Genomic DNA, 18,882 nt, shown 5'->3' with positions numbered 1-18,882 from the left:
GTCATGGTCTACGCTTTGTGGGGAGGGGAATGGATCTAAGTTACACAACTTCAGCTATGTGAATAACGTAGCTGAAGTTGACATACTTGGGTCTGCTCATCGCGGTGTCTTCATTGATGTGAGTCTACTGCTGATGCTTCCCCGTCGACTCTGCCTGTGGCCTCTCCCCCGCCCCAGTAGAGTACAGGAGTTGACGGGAGAGCACTCTGGGGTTGATTTATCAAATTGACCCCCGCTGGATCGATCGCTGCCCGCCGATCCGGCAGGTAGTATAGACATACCCTTAGTGACGGTCGGTTTCCATACACCAGAGATCACACAAGATTCAGGTTGTTTCCAGCCACTTATCCCAGGTCAATTTGTACCTCACATCTCATACCAAAGACACCACTTGTAGCCAATCCTATAGTAAACCAACTAAGGATTTACTGACTAGGAAAAAAGAAATGAGTTATCAGATTAAAGCAGGCAAACATATATACATGAATGAGTTAGTCCATTTTTAAAAGGTGACAGAGTTGTAGTCATCTCTCAGCACTGAATGTCTTTTAGGGTTAACCCAGGTTGACACTGGGAATCTCTGCTTCTGTTTCCTAGCTCCAGCCCTCTGAGAGTCCAAACAGCAAAGAGATGACAGATTTTCTTGTTCACTATCTTTGTCCTTCCTCCATAATTCAAGTTGATGGGATGCGCTCTTTTGCACGTAGACTCTTCATGATGTGTGAAGGGGCAATTAACAGTCTTTGTATCGTGATGTCCCACAATGGCCCATTTAGTTTTGATAGCCTTCTTAATGAGCAGGAGATGATCCTTTCTGACAGTTTGACAGTTTCAGGGTAAACATTTTTAGTTATAAAACAAAAACTTAAGTATTACTTTATAGCAGAAGATAAAGATGTGAGATTAATGTATACAGCAATTTACAAGCATTTCATAAAGTCTAAACACATTGTTTTAAGTTCAGTAACCATCTTAACCATACTAACACAGAGGTTTTCCTCAAATACACAAGTGGTTTCAGGCAATGAATTTGTCAGTGCTTGGCCAAGGCCTAAAGCCTTGAAGAGCTGGCACCTGGTCTGCCAGTGTCACACCATTGTCTTCAAATTCTGCCATCAGTTGCACAAGTGCAGCTTCACTAAAGAGCAGAATTTGAAGTAGGAGTTGCACAGATTTAATTAAGAAAAGTGTTTGGCCTGTTGTATCTTTATTGCTGGGCTGATGAATAAGCCATCTCTCCACCTCTAATGTGAGATGAATGAGGACAGGATAAAGCAATAATTGAATTAGTCACTGTTAGCAGAGGTAGTGGACAAATGAAGTATACTGAGAAGTACATGATGATATCCAAATATATCTTGTACTGAATGTGACAGATGGCAATTTCCTGCAGTGTCCTGGACAAACCTTATTGAATTAAGTTTATGTATCGTGGGCTGGGGATTGTATGTAATTCCATGGGGGAGGGGGACTACAGCACCCCAGAAACTAAGAACAGTGAGGCAAATTCACTCAGGTTGTAACACTTCCAGAGAGCTATCACCACCTGTTGACAGGCTCTCATATACTAGTTTGAACTGGATTCTCCAAGGACTACTAGATAGAGTAAGGATTTTTGGATAAATAGCCTCAGTTTAAACTGACTCAGGGCTCTCATTTTGATCCAGCAGACAGACAGGACCTTCTATCAAAGGGAGGGCCCCAATCCTTAGGTAAGGATTGGAAGGACTGACACTAATTAGAGCCCTTGTGAGAGTAAGAGGATGATATCTGGTAATTTATTAACACAAAGTAGGTTCTTTTATTGTTTTTAACAGGTTTTCTCTGTAATGCTTTTACCTCAAGAATAAACGTGCTTGCTTAGAGCTGTGTGGTAATTTAGCTGTGGTAATTTATGCTGTTTACCATCTCTGAAGAGAATAGTAAAGCAGACTGGCTTAGGCAGCCTGACTTTGCTGGGGAGGTCACCGTAGAGGCAGGGAGCTGTGCCATGTGGAAATACCCCAGTCAGGAGGGTGAGAGATGCAGATCTTAACTTGAGAGGTGACAGCTGAGGAGCTGGGAGCCTAGAGTGGGTACCTTTGCTGGACCATGAGGGGGAAAATACAGATGCAGTTGCCCTGGAGTGTGACACTGGATATCGGCTGAAGTGATTTATAATACTAATTTTTATACAACCCAAGAAAATGTGGGTAAGATGTGTAAGTATAAATAAAGGCTTCAGCTTAAGGAATTATGGAGGTGCTTTGTGTGGTAAACATTTATAAGCAGGACCATAAAGGTAATAGCTCTTAATTTAGTCAAGATAGTTAGGGTGAGCCTCTTTAATTGTGTAGAAAGATAACAAAAACAGACCTGTAATCCTGTTCCCAGTTCTTAAAAACTGATTATCTCGTATAAAATCAAAACTGTAGTTATATTAACTTTTTTTCATCAGGTTACAAATTTTCTGATTTAAAGACACCCCCTCCCAAGAAAAAGTCCAATGTTATGGCCCTCATAGGGGATCGCATATTAGTCCTCTCAGTATATACTCTATGGGCTAGATCAGTGGTGGGCAACCTGTGACCCGCAGGCTGCAAGTGGCCCATCAGGGTAATCTGTTAGTGGGCCGTGAGACTTCCCGCAGCAGCTCCCATTGGCCAGGAACGGTGAACTGCGGCCACTGGGAGCTGTGGGCAGCCGTGCCTGCGGACAGCCAATGTAAAGAAACTGTCTTGCGGCCCGCCAGCGGATTACTCTGACAAGCCATGTTCAGCCTGTGGGCTGCAGGTTACCTACCACTGGGCTAGATCCTAGGTCATGTTGAAGTCTATAGCAGATTTCCCATAGACTTCAGTGACACTAGGATCTGGATCGATATACTTTAGGTTGCACTTTCTTGCACTGAAAAGACATTAGGCTAGTGTCTTCCCTCTGTAGCCACATCAGTGCAGGGATTCCTTTGTTCTTGATCAGCTTCAGTTTTCATGTTCAAATTCCTTTAATATGGCCAAATTACATTAGTAACATAAAAAGAGAGATCCAATTGCTTGATAATGACTAAAACACAAGGCTGAATTTTCCTCTTTGACGAGAGAGTGCAAACATAATGATGTTATCACAAATAGTACATTAAATGCTTCATGTTCTTAGAATAAGTTTGAAGACCAACTGAACTGTCTTTGTTTTTACTTCTTGTGAGGGGAATGGAAGCAATTCAAAGCAGGGTGGGGAAAGAATATTTATAGTTATCTAGTAAGTACTGTATGATATTAATATTGAGAGGAAACCCAAGGCATTTCTCCAAATCAGTAAGTAAATCTCAATTACTTGCCTTTTGCCAATTGAAAATTGTGCAGCTTGCCTGAGGTAGGTAGTCTGTGGCTGTGGGGAAGCTTCTGTGGTAAGTTGTGTGGGCTGCTGAATATGTGTGTGGCTGTTACCACTAGACTTCTTTATTTTTTTTATTTTTTGGATCTTACCATTTGTCACTGATGGTATCAACAATAAGACGAGAATGGTAGAGTAAGACCAGCCACTGGCATTTTATCTACAGCATGATTACTACACATCAAGAAAACAAGGTGGTTAAAATACCACCTGCCCGGTGCCGCTTGTACTGTTGCTACTGCTGCTGGAGCTGCAGTGGTAGGGAATCTTAAGACTAGAATCCACATTTGTTTTATTTCTTATTTAAACTATATCCCCCTTTTCCATTTAAACTTTGCTGAATTTGCTGTGATTAGTAAGCAAATTTGGCAAGCAAACAAGAATCCATGTCAGAAAGCAGAGCCTGAATGTGCTGTTCTCTCAATCATGCTTTTCCCACAGTTCTATTTACTTTGTTAAAATGTTGTTGTAAAATGTTTTTGAGAGACAAAAATGGTGCAGAGGAAAGTTGTGGTTTTTTGTTTTTGTGTTTTTTTTTTTATTAGCAATGTTTCCAAAAAAGCCCCCAATCTCCTGTAATTATAGCTGGTCAGAAAATATATTCTCCCCTTCTCCCTCCCCCGCTGCCCCCCCGCCCCAAAATTTCAACTTTATCAGTTTAAAAAAAGAAAAAAGGTTAGTCATGCTGTGTAGGAGAGGGTAAGAATTCCACTTAATCCTTAGTAGGAGTCAGAAACTTCATTTGTTTTACTACCGCTACTTGTAATAAGTTTATCTCTACCTTGAACATCACTGTGGGAATGAAACTAAGTGTTGTTCTTCAAGTGCTTGCTCATGTCTATTCAATATTAGGTGTGTGTGCTTGCCACAGGCACTGGTGCTGGAAGTTTTTCCTGCAGCAGTATCCGTAGGGGACTGGCTCTGGAGTTACACCCGCATGGCTCGGTAAGAAGTGCCGCCAGCTCCTCCCACCCTCAGTTACTACTTGCTGCCAGTAACAGTGCTGGAACATCTGCTGCTTCAGCTAGCATTGATTCCTTCTGTGTTCTTGCGAACTTTGAAATCCTGTAAAATAATTATACAGTAGTTTTCTTAGTTACCCTTAGTAGTAGTTCTCAAACTCTCCATTAATCCCAAACTGGACCTAGCCGGGTGTCAGGACGTGCCCCGGTCCTCAGGCTTTAAGCCCTGTGATTGCTGCAAACGGCCTATGCCCGTCAGTGATCACCATACCAGCTGCCTAAGGTGCTTAGGCAAAGGGCACATAAGTGACAAGCGCCGTATCTGCAAGTCTTTCAAAGCTAGGACGAAGAAGGAGTGCGATATCCGCCTAAGAGCACTCCTAATGGAGTCGGCACTCACTTTGGCACTGGAGCAGCCGACTGACTCCGCACTGAGCACTGTGGCCTCTGTGTGCAGTGCACCCCCAGCGCCTTCCACGAGCCGGCACTGGTCTCGCTCCGTGGCTCCGGTCAAGAAGCCGAAAAAGACTGTGTAGGGAAGATCTCCCACCTCCTGCAAGGGAAAGGAGAGGGCAGGGGGCGCGAGCCAAGACCTGTGTTGGGCAGCTCAACATCCCTCTCGGGAAGTCGGGCTCCAGCTCAAGTCGAGGGGTGCAGCCCATCCCATGCCTTACCTGCGACTTCAGATAGTGATGCAGGCCCCGGCCAGCTTCAGGTGCCATCAAAGCCCTTCAAGCAGCTCAGGAGATCCTGACGCTCCCGGGGCTGCCCTCACTGACTCCTGCGGTACCCTTGTCTCGAGGAAAACCCGTGTTGGGACCTGTGTGTGTGTCCCCGCCTCAGCTGTACCGTTCCCCATCGAGGGGGACATCCCACCAGCGTTTGCCCGTCTGGGCTTCCAAGAAGGAGTTCAGTCCATGCCCTCATCGAGGATCACTCGGGCCAGGGCGGCCCTCCAGGTGACATCAGACGCTGCTGCCTGCACCATGGCTTCTGCTGTCTCCATGTGGCTAGCCTCTTGGCTGCTCCTCTGTTGTCCACTGAGGCTCAGCAGTCAGTACAGGACCTGCCCTTTGACGGCTGGGCCCTATTTACGGAGCAATCAGACAGAAAATTGCATGGTCTCAAGGACTCCTGCACCACTATAAAAACCCTGGGTCTCTACATCCCAGCCCTGGCGCGTAAGTGGTTCAGACCGCAGCAGCTGCAGGGCCGGGGAGTCAGCCTCAGCAGGACCAGCTCCATAAATGAGCCAAGGGCTACAAATGCTGCCTGAACCACCCATCTCCACCCTCTGCCCAGTTGGGCTTGACCCGTAATAAGCATAGGACTGAACAGTTGTTTTGAGGGTGTGCCCAAGGGTGATCTACCAGCCTATTCCCTGGATCCATCCTTCCCTGTGTTCTCCAACTACCTTTCCCTCTTCCTCCCTGCTGGATGGTTATAACCTTGGATTGATGGGTCCTCAGCACAGTAAAACAGGGTTATATCCTCCAGTTCCTTTCTACCCCTCCTCCCCTTCCCACCTGCTTTCTCCATCCCTCTTCAGGGACCTCTCTCACAAGAGTCTCCTCGCGAAGGAAGTAAAGGGGTTACTACAGCTGCATGCGGTAGAAGAAGTTCCTCTTGAGTACAGGAACAAGGGGTTCTGTTCCTGGTGCTTCTTAATCCCAAGGCCAAGGGTGATCTACGGCCCATCCTGGACCTGCGAGACCTCAACAAGTACCTAAAGAAGTTAAAGTTCCACATGGTTTCCCTGGCTTCTATTATCCCCTCCCTGGATCCGTGAGACTGGTATGCCGCCCTCGACTTGAAGGACGCATACTTCCATATAGATCTTTCAAGGGCACAATGCTCCCTCTTGTTTACTGAGTAGGAAGCCCTGAACCAGGATGACTTACCTGGCCAAGTGGATGAGGTTTTCCCACTGAGCGTCGAAGCATGGCATCTCTCCCTCGTGTTCTTCCATATAGGCTGTCCTGGACAACCTGCTCCATTTGCAGAACCAAGGCCTAGCACACTGTTCCATTAGAGTGCATCTAGTGGCAATCTCTGCTTTTTGCTCACCGATTCAAGGACAGACGGAGTTTTCCCATGACATGATGGTCAGATTCTTGAGAGGGCTCGAGAGACTCTTCCTGAAGGTACAGACTCCTGTCTCACAGTGGGATCTTAACTTGGTCCTCTCTAGGCTCACCGGGCCTGCCCTTTGAGATGCTGGGTTCCTGTTCCATTTCCCATCTGTCATGGAAGTTCACATTCTTGGTGGCAGTGACGTCAGCAAGATGGGTCTTTGAAATTAAAGCCTTGACCTCAGAACCTCCGTACATGGTCTTCTACAAAGATAAGGTTCAGTTGCAGCCCTACCTGGCCTTCCTGCCAAAGGTGGTCTCCACCTTCCATATGAACCCCAGGACATCTTCCTCTCAGTGTTCTGTCCCAAACCACACAAGACCAGTGAGGAGAGGCATCTTCACGCCCTGGACATCCAGAGGGCCTTGGCTTTCTACTTAGAACGTACCAAGCCTTTCTCTTAACTCTTCATTGCTACAGCAGATAGGATGAAGGGTCACCCGGTGTCCTTGCAGAGGATTTCCAATTGGATTACCTCATGCATAAGGACCTGTTACGACCTGGCGGGGATTCTGCTGCTGCCAATTGTCAACCTACTCGATGAGAGTGGAGGCATCTTTGGCGGCCTTCCTGGCATACATCCTTACCCAGGACATCTGTAGCGCTGCAACGTGGTCCTGTGTTCACACGTTTACAGCTCGTTATGCCATCACTCAGCAGGCCAGAGATGACGCTGGGCTTGTCAGAGCTGTGTTTCAATCTCCATGTCCTTGAACTCCTACCCACCTTCAGGGTACAGCTTTGGAGTCACCTAATGTGGAATACACATGAGCAATTCCTCGAAGAAGAAAAGACAGTTACCTTTTCTGTAACTGGTGTTCTTCGAGATGTGATGCTCATGACTGTTCCACAACCCACCCTCCTTCCCCACTGTCGGAGTTTCTGGCAAGAAGGAACTGAGGGTGGTGGTGGGGGAGCTGGTGGTGCCCCTTACACCGCGCCATGCAGGTGCCACTCCAGAAGGTGCCAGAGCTGGTCCCCTACGAATACTGCTGAGGGAAAAACTTCTGGCACCGGTGCATGTAGCGAGCATACACACCTAATATGGAATGGACATGAGCAACACATCTCGAAGAACACCAGTTACGGAAAAGGTAACTGTCTTTTACCATACATACATTTTATCCTGTTGAAAAGCAACATGGACTGATGTCAGAATCAGTGGGCATGCAAGGATTCTCAAACTTTTTTGTAGTTTGGATGGCATCGTAGAAGAAAGTGTCCCACTAACCAAGTCTCCTGTTGAGCAACAATCACATAACCTCTATGTGGCAGCTTCAGCAATTACTGAAATGGAAAAATATTAAGAAACAATTTTAACTTATTAAATCTCAGCAAGGAGTTAAAAATAACTGGAAACAAGAATTGGTACTTACCCCATATGACCATCCTACTATCCATGGACAACAGGGGTTTGATAGTGGAAGTGTCTGTCATGCATTAGAATGATGCAAGTAGTAATTGTGGTTTCACTTGTATTGCATGAGTGACTTGAGACTTGAATCCATATCAGTGGAATAAAGCTTTTCCCCTCACTGATGCATTGTCTTTTGTATGCTTGAATTGAAATGTACTTTTCACCTTATAATAAAAAAACACATTCTTTTGTTTTAAATAGGCTAATTATTTTTGCTTGCTTTTTCCTATTACAGTTTGAGTCATTTCAGTTCATTAGCTAAATACTAATTTACACAACCACCTAAATATTTTATAATTTTCCATATAAATACTGGTTTTGTATTTTATTTTTTTCAAATACCCTAGAGCTTCAACATATACTTAGAAAATTTCATTAGCAGGCTCCATGTTCTTTCTATAGGACTGTTTTTTACACTATTCTGTGTGTAGATAACTAGATTGCAGCATCATGAGTGTTGGGCTTAGTTTATATTTATTTTAGGACATGCAAATAACTTGTTTCCTTTTCTTGATGAGTTGGGGGGGGGGCGGGTTTTCCTTTTTCATTAGTCTGTTAAGAACGTGACATGGTTAACTGCTTGGTCTTTTTAAATTAAAAAAAAAATGCCTAAGAGAAGGCCTGACCTAGCCTTGGCCACGTTTTGTCTAGGGCTCTTGTATTGCCAAGAGGACATTATGTAACTACATTACCAGGGGAAATTATTTGTTATAATTAGGTGTGTTAAATACTGTTCTGCTCTAGACTCCTTGGGCATAATCTCCACTCCTTTTTTTTTGTGTTTTGTTTTCTTTAGAAATATAATAGTCACTTAGAGTATTAAGGATAGTCATGAGTTTTGCACGATCATTGTTTGAACATGGCAGCCCTCATGAGGTTACACTGATGTGAGCCAAAGTACTCTTATGTCCTGTTCAGAGGAGGTTGTGCGTTCCTCCACTGTTGTCTGCTCCAATTAATGGTTATTTGTGTTGACTGTGTAATAGTACAACTATATAACATGGTACTGTTTTTCTCTATAAAAATACATAGAAATATAAGTATAGGTAACTAGTTTAGTGCATAATACCTGATAGCTGTTTGGGTGAAGGGCTCACATAGCAAATTCTAATGGAAAGTCGGTATAAGTTAGTTAGGTGTCGTGTGTTGTAGAGTGAATTTTTTCTAGAGGAGAAAAAATGTAGTTGGTGTTCAGTAATATAGTCCACCCCTCCAAAAATATAACACCTAGACAGTAGTAAACTAAACTGGAACATGGAAACAGTTACTGCTGTTTTATTGCTTCATATGCTGACTTCTGAATTGACTTTATGAGCTGTTCTAAAAATATTTTCTCTTGGTGTCAACTTGCTGTTTTTAAGCATTTGCTTAATGTGCCAACTGCCTGCACTGCTGTATTTTTAATTGGAAATTGTCAGGTACCACCTCTTCTCTTGCTTACTCTTTTTTGCCACTGGCATCACAGTTTTCCACTTGCTTGCTTTACTGTGAACACCATCAAGGATTTCTGCCTCATTTAATAACTTCTACCCAAGATCTGCTGTTCCATCTGTAAGACAGTCATTAACATTTTTCGGCATCAGCACCTTCACATCCTCACATCCTTTTATTTTTTCTTTTCATGCAATTGATATTTGAAGCACTGCAAGTTTCCCACTGCTCTGCTTGTAAGATTGTGGAAGATGGGGACCCTGTCTTGTTTCCCTGCAGTGGTGCTTCAGTCTGTTTGGTATTTCTCGGCCTTGTGACTGAGGGGTGAAAACATTATCTTAGTTTCACTAATATTGCCCTTGATGGTCTGATTTTCCTTCATGTGCTCCTCTCTGAGCATCAGCAGCCATGAGCTGGGAAGGATGTAGAGAGATGCAGAAAATGGTCATTTATGCCTTGGCAGAGGAATCCCTTAATGCCACAGGAATACTGTGTCTGCAGGTTCTTTGCAGCCCCTGCTTCCTGAATGTTTTCTGCTCCAGCTCCAAATGGACCTTTTTCATCCTTAGGAATAAGTGATGTGGCAGGCTGGTAAATTGTAGGAAAGCTATCTTTTTTTATTAGTTATGCTGAATGGCTTGTGTTGCATAATGAGGCTCCAGAATGTTATGTACAAGCAACCTGGGCCTGATTTCCCGCCCCCGCCCCCCCCCACCAGTGCTCTCCTGAACAAAGTCCCTCCTGAAGTCTGACTCTTTTCCACTTCCATTCATTATACTACAAACTACAGGTAATGGTAGAGCTACGAATAGAACGCTGGTTCCCAGTCTTGTGCTTTATTTATTAAATTATGAAACTCTGTATACCAGCAACACTTTAATAGATGAACAGTGTCTGTTACTTGTCTTCTATGAAAACTTTGAGTAAGTAGGCCAGTTCTATGTGTATTATAACCTTCATCCATAGTGAACCTGTTAGCTGAATTTAGCAAAAAATCTCTGGCTGACTGCACAAGTGACTTAAAACATTATAGTAAAAAACTGTCCTTTAACACTTTCGCTTCCCTATTGGCAAGGCAGCTTTTGAGTATGTCCCTCCATTTGCAGTGGATTGTGATAGAAATGGCTGCAGCATGGATCTAGTCTGGTGAGCTGTGCAAGAGACTTGGAATTAGGAGCTTTTTCATTCTAATTCCAGTTTTGCTGGTGACTTCCTGTGTGGCCTTGAAATCTTGTTTTTGGTTGGGGTTCTTTTTGGGGTGTTCTGTGAAATGGAGATCATATCACCTAATTATCTACTACTTAAGGCAGAAGTGGTCAAACTATGGCCCTGAGGCCACATCCGGCCCTCCAGACATTTTAATCTGGCCCTCAAGCTCCCGCTGGGAAGTGAGGTCTGGCGCTTGCCCCACTCCGGCACTCCAGCCGGGGAGCAGGATCGGGGTCTTGTCCCACTCCGCATGGCTCCTGGAAGCAGCGGCACGTCCCCACTCCGGCTCCTATGCGTAGGAGTAACCAGGGGGCTCCACACGTTGCCCCCACCCCAAGCGACACCCTCCAAGCTCCCATTGGCCGGGAACCACAGCCAATGGGAGCTGCAGGGACATTGCCTGCGCACAGGGCAGCGCGCAGAGCCGCTTGGCTGCGCCTCTGCATAGGAGCCAGAGTGGGGGCATGTCGCTGTTTCTGGGAGCTGCTTGAGGTAAGCACTGCCTGGAGCCTGCTCCAACGCTGATCCTCCTCCCACCCTCTGAACCCCTCAGTCCCAGCCCAGAGTACCCTCCTGCACCCCCAATTCCTCAGCCCCACCCTAGAGTCTGCATTCCCAGCCGGAGCCCTCACACCCTCCTGCACCCTAACCCCAATTTTGTGAGCATTCATGGCTCGCCATACAATTTCCATACCCAGATGTGGCCCTCGGGCCAAAAAGTTTGTCCATCCCTGCCTTAAGGTGATTGTGAGGGCTAAATATCCAATGTTTGTACACTGCTTTGAAGACATAAAAGAACTATAAATATTAACCAAATATTGTTGTTAGATTAAAAGAAGGGATCATTAGGTCACAATGTGATCACCTGTATAACAGAGGTCATAGGACTTCCCTGGATTAATTCTTGTTTGAACTAGAGCAGGCGTTCTCAAACTTCATTGCACTGCAACACCCCTTTGACAGCAAAAATCACTACACAACCCCAGGAGCTGGGACCAAAGCCTGAGCCCACCTGAGCCCCGGGCCGTGGGGGCCAAAGCTGAAGCCCAAGGGCTTCAGCCCCAGGAGGGGGGCCTGTAACCTGAGCCTCGCCACCCAGAGCTTAGGCCATTGGGCTTTGGCTTTGGCCCTGGCCCTGGCCCTGGGCAGTGGGGCTCGGGCTTTGGTTCCAGGCCCCAGCAAGTCTAACACTAGCCCTGGCGATCCCATTAAAATGGGGTCATGGCCCTCTTTGGGGTCCCTACCCATAGTTTGAGAACCCCTGAAGGCCGCCTATATTTTAGAAAAACATCCAGTCTTGATTTAATAATTGCCAGTGTTGGAGAATCCACCTCAACCTTTGGTAAATTTTTCCAATGGTTAATTTCCCTCACTTGTTAAAAATGTACACCTTATTTCCAGTCTGAATTTGTGTTGGATCATTTTATACCTTTGTCTGCTAGATCAAAGAGCCCTCTATCAGATTTTTTTTTGTTTGCTCCCCATGTAGGTACTTGTAAACTCCGTAACTTTCCCTTTGTTAAGCTAAATAGGTAGACTTAAGGAGCACAGTCACTATGACCTGTTTTCCAATCTTTTAATCATTCTTGGGGGTTGTATCCTACACCCTTTCCAATTCGTCAGCATCTTTCTTGAATTGTGGATACTAGACTGGACACAGTATTCCACTAGTAGTCACACTGGTACCAAATATAGAGGTAATATAACCTCCTTACTCCAACTTGATAGTCTCCTATTTATATATTGATGGGTTGCATTAGCCTCCTATGGTCACAGTGGGAGCTCATGTTTAGTCAATTATCCACCACGACCCCCCAAGTCCTTTATAGAGTTGCTGCTTCCCTGTAAGTATGGCCTACATTCTTTGTTCCTAGATACGACTTTATGCATATTGTTTGCTTGTGCCCATCTTACCAGGAGATCTAGATCACTGTTAGTGATCTGTCCTCTTCCTTATTTACCCCTACCCCAATCTGTGTATCATCTGCAAATTATTACTGAAGAAACTGCTAATGTAGTAAAAGGAACTCTGACTTCTTGATAATCTTTATAGGTAATATTTATAATTTAATAGTTTGTTTATTTTACAGCACCCAGGAGTATGGGCAGCATCTTGCAACACACACAAAAAGGCATGATGCTGGCCCCAAGGTTCTTAAACTGGTATTTTACATAAAGGTTGTAGCAAGACAATTAGGGAGCAGTTTGGAAGGGGGGCAGGAAGAGAGGGGTTACCAACAATAGGATTGACCCTACTAATACAAGAGAACAACTTGGAGTAAAGTTACTCTTTTGTTTTTTAAATAAAATGAATTCTTTTAGGTGTCAGGCTAATTATGGGTCTTGAGGGATTTTAATAAGAGGGTCTTATGGACCAATTTAGGAGAGGCTTGCTGTGCCTACAATGCTGAATGGAAGAAGGCATGGAGATTTTTTAGGTAGCCTAGATACAAAATTTGTTTGCTTCTCCATCTGTCTTGGTATTTACAGTTTTTATCACCAGAACACCTCACAACATTATTTTTATTTTCACAATATTATCTTCATTTTACAAATGGTAATCTTAGACACAGACTAGTACAAGGTGCATAAGAAGATCAGAATCTAGGAATTGAACCCAGGTCTCCTGAGCCCCTGACCAGTGGTCTATCCACTAGAAAAGAAGTGGTTTCAGACCCTCATCTCACATCTTTATTACTTTTGTTTTTAGCTGTGTGGACAAAACAAATAGATCATAGAAATGTTGTGGAGGAAGAAGTGACAGGATCTGGACATGATCCATATGTGAGGAAGAAGGAGGGAATGAAGAGAACTTCCATAATAGGGAAGGTGGTGGTTTGTTAAACAGTGCCAGTTGAGTGGTGAGGATTCCAGAGGAAAGATAAGAAATTTGAAGCTAAATTATCACAGTTTTTTATTAGCTACCTATTGTGTGGGTGGTAAGGAGACCCAAGTTGAAATGATGGGCAAATCTTTTCCATTGATTCTTTGTCATCCAACTGATGCATTCAATATGAGGAACAATTCCTCTCCCATTTGAAGAAGGAAGTGGAGAGGGTAAAGTAATGTTTAACTTGTATTTCCATAATTAAATTCAGCACAATAAAACCATGCAACTTCGGGAAAAAAAAATTCTACATTCGAAATGTGCTTAAACTACCCCTTGGGTAAGAGGCACTTTGCACTTGAGTGCACACACGTTTAATTGAAAGAAACAACAAAGTGGTTGCCCTTTAGCCACACAGCAGTCTGCTCCAGGTTGTTTCACTAACCAATATATTGTGCACTACATATTATGTCAGTCTCACTATTTACCAAGTGTACTTCATTATCTAAAACATAGAAAGGACCCATAAAAATGATTGGTCGTTCGGCAGATTCTATAGACAACCCAACTCAGCAACTAACTGTGCAAACAAAAACTAAATGGTTGTCAGTTTTTAACGTACAGCTACATGTACAGCATGTAACTAATCACTTTCAATTAGCGAATTCTTACTACTTTTGTAAGTAGCCAGGCTTCAGTGATATGATTTGCATGGCCAGGTCACTGATCATGTATCATATGTCAGTTCAACTTTGCATGAATGCATTGCTTCCCTGGGGAAAATGGGCATGGTATGTCTTATGGTAACTCGATGAAAATTTAAAGCACAAATAGCCGTAGGTTGCAGTTCAAAGGTTGATATGAAGAGATTCTTGTAAAAGATCATGCACATATGTCATGTTTGTTGTAGTGTATGTACAGTAAATCAAATACGTGCACGGAGGTCATGCAAAGTGAAATACAGACAATCAAATACTAAGAATTCAAAAATATACATAAGCAAATAAACTGTCAGTCATTCAGGGAAGAGATTTTTAAAAAACAATTTGAATTTTGTTAAATGAAAAATGCTTTAATTAAGATTTTGTAATGTTCAAGATCTTTTTAAACAGAGGTAAACGTATTACAGAATAACTTATTTTAGTTGCACGTGCCTTATTACAAACGTGTAGAAGTGATTTTTTTTTCCCTCTGATGCTGGGCAATAGAGAATTGCAAGGCCCTGATAATGATCTTACATCATGATAAAAGGTTACATGAAGTGACTAGCATCCTCAGACCAACTAACGTTAGCACATCATAGGATTTGGGTGGGTGGATGGGTAAGGTTATTCATATATTCATTTTAGTGGTGGAACACCAAGAGAAATCTCTAAATGGAAATTCCAAGGTGGGTTTTAGTTATACCGTGTTTAACTTGGAATTTGGCCTGTAGGGTTGCCAACAGTCTAATCACACAAACCCAAACACTCTTGCCCCGCCTTGGAACTGTGGCCAATGGGGGCGGCGCGGGGCCAGGGCATGCAGGGAGCCAGCCTGCCTTAGCCCTGCTGGGCTGCCGCCCGGGAGCTGTCCGAGGTAAGCACCTCCTGGCCAGAGCCTGCACCCCCTCCTGCACCCCTATCCCAGCCCTGAGCCCCCTCCCACACCCAAACTCCCTCCCAGAGCCAGCACCCCAACCCCCTGCCCCAGCCCTGAGCCCCCTCCTGCTCCCAAACTCCCTTCCAGAGCTTGAACCCTCACCCCTTCCTACACTCCAATCCCCTGCCCCAGGCTCAGCCTGCACCTCCTCCCACATCCCAACCCCCTGCCCCAGCCCAGTGAAAGTGAGTGGGGGTGAGGGAGGGCAAGCGACGGAGGTGGGGTGGGGCCTTGGAGAAGGGACGGGGTGGAGTGGGGCCTTGGGGAAGGGGCAGGGCAGGGATGGGGCAAGGGTGTTTGGGTTTGTGGGATTAGACAGTTGGCAACCCTATTGGCCTGGATGTGGGAACTGACACAAGTACTAAAGTGCCAAAGATATTTAGTGACCATGTATCGTCTGGATGTTGGCTTTATATCAGATACATGGTCCCCTAATGCTATGTAGATGCATTGATTTTATTAATGAAAGGAAGATATTCTTAAATATTCTTAATTGTCTATATCTTACCCAAAACTAAGTGCTTTACAAACACACTGTTTCTGACCTGAGGCGCTTATACTTTGAAACCTTCAGGCATATCTACACTACAGCCCTAAGTCAACCAGTGTTAGGTCACCTTACAGCCATCGCAGTAATTACTGGGGTGACTGTGATGTCCACACTATCCTTGTTCTGTCAGTGATGTGTGTTCTCACCAGGAATGCTTCCACCAGCTGAAGACGGGTGGGCGAGGGGAGGCTGAAAGCCAGGGCTCTCAGTGCTGTGCAGCTCCCTGCCAGAAGCCCAGCTGCTCCCCCACCCCGTTCCCCAGGGCTCTTGGCTCCCTGCTACCAGCTGGGAGAGGGGAGCAGCCACCCAAGCTTCTTGCCTTCCCCCTCCCAGCCTGGAGCTGGGGAGAAGGGGAAGCCATCCAGACTCCAGGCTGGGAGTAGGGAGCTGTTGGCAGCCAGTCTTGAAATTGATGACAGCAGCCGATGTAAGTAACTACACCAGCATAAGCGCTGTGCCTCTCATGGAGGTGTAGTTACTTTGTTGGTGTAGTAGGGCACTTACATCAGCGGGACAAGGCTGCAGTGTGTAAACTGATAATTAGGTTAATGTAAGCTACCTTGTGTTGACCTAACTTTAGTGTAGACCAGGCCGTAGTCCTGAAACTGCCTCTGCATAGGCACAGGAGTAGAGTTGCTAGGTGCCAGTTTTTAACCGGAATGCTCGGTCAAAAGGACTCTGGCGGGTCCAGTCAGCAGCACAGTGGGGCTCTGTGCAGCTCCCAGAAGCAGCAGCATATCACCCCTCTGGCTTCTATGCATAGGGGCAGCCAGGGGGTTCCGCACGCTGTCTAAGCCCCAAGCTCTGGCTCTGCAGCTCCCATTGGCCAGGAACTGCGGCCAGTGGGAGCTGCGGGGACAGCACCTGTGGACCAGGCAGCATGCAGAGCCACCTGGCCGCGCCTCCGTGTAGGAGTCAGAGTGGGGACATGCTGCAGCTTCCGGGAGCTGCTTGAGGTAAGCGCCGCCTGGAGCCTGCACCCCATCCTGTGCCACAACCCCCTGCCCCAGCTCTGATCCCCCCTCCCCCCTCCAACTCCTTGATCCCAGCCCAGAGCACCCTCCTGTACCCCAAACCCCTCATCCCCAGCCCTATCCCCGAGCCCGCACCCCCAGCTGAAGCCCTCACCCCCTCACACACTCTAACCACCTGCCCCAGCCCAGAGCCCTCTCCAACACTCTGAACCCCTCAGCCCCAGCTTGGAGCCCCCTTCTGCATCCCAAATCCATCGTCCCTGTCCCCACACCAGAGCTTACACCCCCCGCCGCAGCCTTCACCCCCGCCCTCCAACCCCCTTCCCCAGCCTGGTGAAAATGAGTGAGTGAGGGTGGGGAGAGTGAGCGACAGGGCCAGGGGGAATAGAGTGAGCGGGGGCAGAGCCTCAGAGAAGAAGTGGGGCCTCAGAGGTGGGGCGGGGCAAGTGTGTGCAGTTTTGTGTGAATAGAAAGTTGGCAACACTACACAGGAGTTTACCTGCTGGGGGCAGTTGCAGGATTGGGAACTAAACAGGCAATGAGCACACAAATATTGGGGTCTGAGAATGAGATGCAATAAAGGTGACCGATCAGATGGTGAAGTTCTGCACTTGTCTTGTGATTTCATATTTTTTACTCCATTTTCTTTTCTCTCTCTCCTCCCTTTTTGTATCTGTTGGCAAATAAAATAGGAAAACTTGTTGGTCTTGTGTATGGTTTGGTGGCTGTATACTTCAGTTTTGCTTCACACTGAAGCATACTGCTGTTTCCTTAATTCTGTTGCTCTGTTATTCTTGGTCTGTGCTTTGGAAAGAAGCAGCATGTTCCCTCTGAAATGAAACTTGAAGAATTACAATAGATGCCTTGTATAAAACACCTGCACAGTAGGAAATGAAACAAAACTTTCTAGCTCTCACTGCTGCATGCCGAGTTTGCTATTGCTGTTCCTGCCAGTAAACAAAAGCAATCAGTTAACAGAGTGGAAATAGATTGTTTACAGGATGTTTTCTGTATGAAAGGAAGGAAAAGTGCCTTTTACGGAGATCAGCCCATTGTGTTGGGGATATTGCAAGTTAAATTAAGTTTAGCTTTCTGAGGGGAAATTAGCAGCAAAATGCATGTAATCATTTCAGCCCTGATTTTGAGAGATGTACTGAGTAACCCATGTTAACTGTTGAAATCAAAGGAGTTGTTGGGTGATTCAGCCCCTGTCAGGATCTGTCCCCAACCACTACATTTGTGTTTTTAGAACTTGATTAGCTGTAGAAAGTACATTTTTTAAATAAAAACTAGGCATTTGTAGAGCATGAGTGTCTCAATACTTTATGTAATAGTAAAACCACCTTGAAAATGTCTTATTTATTGCTTCAAATTGCTTTGCAGGGCCTGCTTTCCAGCTGGCAACCTTTGAAATACAATCTCCTTCACTACCAAAAAAAAAAAAAAAAAAAAGCCATAGTCAGATTTTCCCCAAATAGTGGCTTAAAGTACATGGAGTATGGTTTCTTTAGTTTGGCATGACTCATAAAATATATTAAATGTGATTCTGGTTAGAAATGTAGTGGTAATTCTTCATCAGTGAGTTTGTCAATGTTCAGTTTACAAGTTAAACCATGTCGTCTTTTTTATTTTTCCTAGCAGCCAACTGTATAACTTCAGTCTATGATTAATCACTTGATTTTCATTCTCTCTCTTTTGTATCCTCCATAGCACCCGCCAACATTATCACCAGCAAAGATTGTGGACTTAGTAGCTTTGAAATCTGATGATCACGCAATAAGCATTATAAAGTAAGCAAACTTTCTTGAAGATATATTAACTGGAAGTGCAGACAATAATAAAAAGCTCTAATAGTAAAATAAGCAGGTATGACACAGGCATGCATGGAGTAGATATAGTCCTTGACAAAGTGAAGTTTTTAGTTAAGCGTTTTTCTACCATAACATTTTAAAGTTGAAATCTATTATAATAATTCTACTTTTTATGTCCATTCTTCTACTCCATGTCTTAAAAGCATTTAATAGATGTACATAGTAAAAACACCAAAATATATAATTCAAATCATGGCGGTGAAGACACTAAAGAGCAGTTTGCTTAAAATACAGCTAAAAGCCAGAAAAGCTTAAATTCTAGCATAAGGCTACCAAAATATAAATTAGACCAGGGGTCCCCAACGCAGTGCCCACGGGCGCCATGGCACCCACCGGGGCGTCTAAGTGCACCCACGTACTGGCCAGCGGACGAGCATCTGCCGAAATGCCGCCGACAAGCAGCGTCATCCAGAAAATCGGCAGCACGTCAGCGGCGACGCCTCTGGATGACGCTGCTTGTCGGCAGCAATGCCTATTGATGTTGCCACTTGGCAT

General features: G+C 45.0%; 1 protein-coding gene across 7 annotated transcripts in view; it reads left to right on the top strand.

Annotated features, from left to right (window-relative positions):
• Positions 1-18,241: 18,241 nt before the first annotated feature.
• The window catches only part of SIPA1L2 (signal induced proliferation associated 1 like 2), a 181,115-nt gene continuing 180,474 nt past the window's right edge, over positions 18,242-18,882 (top strand). For 2 of the 7 annotated variants that reach the window (XM_045009787.1, XM_045009791.1), the window contains exon 1: positions 18,248-18,306. The gene's annotated coding sequence lies outside the window, so the exon portion shown is untranslated. Of the gene's footprint in view, positions 18,307-18,882 lie in introns of all 7 variants that reach the window. The other 5 variants (XM_045009786.1, XM_045009788.1, XM_045009789.1 and 2 more) reach the window with 5 other exon arrangements.

The sequence above is a fragment of the Mauremys mutica genome, chromosome 3 (genome assembly GCF_020497125.1).
Source record: "Mauremys mutica isolate MM-2020 ecotype Southern chromosome 3, ASM2049712v1, whole genome shotgun sequence".
Taxonomy (NCBI): Eukaryota; Metazoa; Chordata; order Testudines; family Geoemydidae; genus Mauremys; species Mauremys mutica.
Note: the sequence above shows the minus strand (reverse complement) of the source record. Positions and strands in the feature narration are given on the sequence as shown.